The sequence below is a fragment of the Austrofundulus limnaeus genome, unplaced genomic scaffold (genome assembly GCF_001266775.1).
Source record: "Austrofundulus limnaeus strain Quisiro unplaced genomic scaffold, Austrofundulus_limnaeus-1.0 Scaffold536, whole genome shotgun sequence".
Lineage (NCBI taxonomy): Eukaryota > Metazoa > Chordata > Actinopteri > Cyprinodontiformes > Rivulidae > Austrofundulus > Austrofundulus limnaeus.
This window is the reverse complement of record NW_013952938.1, coordinates 180501-184822: the sequence shown is the minus strand read 5'-3', so window position 1 is coordinate 184822 and position 4322 is coordinate 180501.

The window sequence follows — 4322 nt, the reverse complement described above, 5'->3', positions numbered from 1 at the left end:
ACCTATGTCTGCCTCGTGTCTTGGGGGTTGGGTCTCAGACCTCCACAGTCACTATTAAATATTCCATTGGAGAAATCTTGTATATACACACATGTTCACAACTGCTCACAGACAGGTGTTCTGATCCGGGGGGTTCTGACTGGTCACTGAGTGTGTATATATGTCTGTGAGTATATACTGACAATATTTATGAATGTAGGCATGTATGTATGTATATCTTTATATATGTATGGGTATGTGTATATATTTATATATGCCCTCCATGTATTTATCCATTTATTTTTCAGGTGAGCGGACAGATGTTGGGTGTGTGGTCCTGTGTTTTGTTGGTGTATATTTAATATAATCCTAATCACTATTTTAATCTTTCTATCTTTGTAATTACTTCTCTCTGTTTTTCTCTCTGTCTCTATTTTCTCTTCACTTAAAAAAAGTCACTGATGATGAAGAAATAAACTAATATTTGGTTTCATTTTCTACTGAAGTGACCAAAAAAAAAAAAGAACCAACACATCCAATGAGCTGCTGGAAGCCACGAATCAACCAAGTCCAGATCAGAAAAGCTTGACTTGAAGCACAAATGAAATCTAACACTGTTCAAATCTTTGAGACACTGAGTGAATTTATGATTTTAATCTGCTCCACTGGGTTCAGTCCTGTTTAACTTACTGTCATGGCTGCCTCAGTAAATCTGGGTAAAAATCCAGGAAAATAATCTTAACTTGATCTGCCGCCATTTTGTTTTCACTTCCTGCCTCTTTAAAACCTCTCGCTCACTGCCAGGAGCTTTGAATTTTCAAATTAAAACATTAAAACAGTTCAGTGGGTTCTCTTCTTTTGATTGACACGTCTTTGAACCATCTGGGTTGATCTGCAGCATCTCTACAGCCAATCATGTTAAGCTGGCTTTGTGTGGCCTGTGGGCGTGGCCATGTGATTGATTGACTGCAGAACTGACCAATGAGCTTTGAGCTGTGTTCTGACATCACAGCTGTGTAGCCAATCAAGCCGTAGGCTGGTTTTTTGGGATGCAGAGATTAGAAACAGGACAGAAGCAAAAGTTTGYTTCTGGAGTTCAGCCATTTTGTGACAGTTTTTAGTTATTTTTATTTTTTTCTAAAAACTGGCAAAACAGATGTAAAAGAGGAAATATAATTGTTACAAAGTGTTGAGTGCTTCAAGACAAGGAAGAGGGAAAAGAGGACTGTCACTAAGCCTCGGCCGCCATCTTGGATCATATGGATACACTGTTTTAATAAAAAGGACATTTTCTTCATCCAAAGTAAGATAAAACATTTCATCTGTTTGTAGGTCTGTGTAGAAACATTTAGGGGTTGTGGACTTTGTATTTTGCTTTTGTCGGACTCATGAATGGACATGCTGGATTATTATAGTATTTTTTTATTCTCTTGTTACCAAATTTATAATGAATGTAACCTTTAATTCCTTCTTCCTTTCACATGCAGGGATAAATAAGACTTCTTACAAAAAGTTAAAGTGAGAAAAATGCTTTGATTTTAATGTATTTTAACTATAATTAATAAATACTAGAGTTCAAATAATGATGAGTGCTGAAGTTAAAATATCAGAGACGAGACTTTTAAACTCACTCCAAAGGCTTCAAGAACAATATTTATTTAAATTGTTAGATTTTGGAGGTATTTCAGGGGTTTTAGTTTAGGTCTGTTGGCCTCTTTCATCTGAGCTCATGATATATATTTTAGAATAAATAAAGTATAAAGTAAGGAGAGTTTTGATGATAAACTTAAGAGATGAGACATGTTTGGTTATCAGTTATAATCTGTCTTTAACTCTCTTTCATGTCAGTTTCCTGCCCTCTTCCTCATCTCTGCTGTCAGGATCCAACATCTACTGAAGTCGAATTTATACCAGTAAAACCTCAAACATTCACTTCGAACGAGTCTTCGTTAAAAATAGAAACAGCAACAAATAAAAAAACCACACTGAGTTTAAATTAGTAACACTGTCAATAAATCGAAGCACAAGGAGGGTTAGAAACTGCAGCTATTTTCACACAAGACGTCTTTAAGCTGCTAATGAAGGATATTTGTGTGAGGAAAGATTATCATGTGAATCTGCAGATCCTCTCAGCTCTGAGGAGCTTTAACTGGAGGTTCAGGTTCGTATTTTGCTGCTGGGCTGCAGCTTCTGTCTCTGCTTTAATCCTGTTGCCTCAGCTGCAGCTGGCAGCTGTTTGCAATAAAAAAAAAACCTCCTAAATGCCACCTTACATCCCAGAGGCATGTTAGAGATAAGCTGATGAACACAGTGGAACGTTCTGCAGCAGGAGGCGGCAGATATTTGCCTGAGGAGGAGGAGGAGGAGGAGGAGCATTCATCAGGTGGACGTCTTCACGTCTTCTAATGACAGATTATGTAGATGTGAAGCTGATGTTTCTGATAAATGAGTGTTTTTATTGGTGTCACCTTCACAGCTGACGGCTCGGACTAATCAGATATTTAATATGAGAGCGCTGTCTTCTGGCTTTAATAGTTTCTGATAGATGTGGTTTGAGTTTCTAACAGAAGATGTTTGCCTGCAGCTCAGCAGAATCATCAGAGCTGGCCTCACACCAACAAACAGATTAGATTAATAACGATTTCCTGCTATCACCACAATAAAGCTGTTTGTGGAGAGAGTATAAAGAAACGACACCCAAAGAGAAATATTTGTACTGTGGAGACAACCTAGTAAAGTTTTATAGTAATAAACTGACAAACATTTCTCAGTGTTTTCCTCAGAAACAGAACTTTGCTTCAGGTTGGAAGCTGATTGTTCACAAATAAAACCAAACAACTCTTTCACCTTCCAGGTAAGTGTGGATTTGATCAAGTTGACTAAATCTGATATGGAAAAAATAACCGTAATGTGCAGTTTGGACTGATTTTTAGAGGTTTTCTGTCAGCTCCTGAGGTGTCTTACACAAAGTTAGAAGATTATAAAAAATACCTGTCAGCTTGAAAGACTTCTGCTTCTCCTGTAAAGTATTTTGTCTCTTCTGGATCACCGTGACTCATCCTGACACAAACACTACAGCTCTGAGCTTCTTCCAGGTGTGCCTGAATTTAGCAACATTAAGGTTGATCTCACTCTGCAGGCTAACTCCTTTCCAACGCTTGATTGAGTTAAGTTCAGACAAATATTTCATAATGTCAGTTCTTTTTGATGAATTGCTTTGATTCCCATCACACAGCAAAGTGAACTCAAGTTTATTGAGATAAGAACTTCAGTTTCCCTGATTGTCTCTTTTAAAGTGCTCAGTCATGTGTTTCATTCACACTCTTCATCACCTTGCAGGAGCAGGTGTCAGGTTCACATCTCATTTGTTCGGTGTTGCAGGTTTCCAGCTTGCAGTCTGCCATTAATCAGCAGGTTTTGTTGCTGAGAATATGCAGCTCTGCTCTGCAGACATGTCGTCTGACTGACAGCCAAAAGCTGCTCAGAGCAAGAAAAAAACTTTGGCAATAAAAGAACTTTGGCAAGAAAAGAGTGCTGCAGCAGCAAATGGCACAAAAATGATTTATTCGAACWTCTCTTTTGTTTGTGGGCTGCTTTATGAGTGCCGCTGCTTTGTGTAGCACAGCTATTGCTGCTAAAGAGATGCAGACACAGTTCAGTCAGAGCACTCGTTAAACTGTTTTATTTACAAAAGTATGAAAATAAAGAAAGCCAGAACTTTGGAAGTGAGAAAAAAAATGTTCAGCTAACACCACAGTGTTTACAGTCTTACAGTAGAGTTACTATTACCTAAAATGATCACTGAAGGCCTGATAGTACCATGACTGAAGGCCTAATGGTACGACCACTGGATGGTACGATCATCGAAGGCCTAATGGTAAACCACCGGATGGTACGACAACCGAAGGCCAGATGGTACAACAACCAAAGGCCTGATGGTACAACGACCGAAGGCCTGATGGTACGACAACCAAAGGCCTGATGGTACGACAACCAAAGGCCTGATGGTACGACAACCAAAGACCTGATGGTACGATGATCGAAGGCCTGATGGTACAACCACCGGATGGTACGACAACCAAAGGCCAGATGGTACAACTGAAGGCCAGATGGGACAACGAYCGACGGCCTGATGGTACGATGACTGACAGCCTGATGGTATGATGACCGACGGCCTGATGGTACGATGATCAAAGGCCTGATGGTACGATGACCGACGGCCTGATGGTACGATGACCGAAGGCCTGATGGTACGATGACCGAAGGCCTGATGGTACGATGACCGAAGGCCTGATGGTACGATGACCGAAGGCCTGATGGTACGATGACCGAAGGCCTGATGG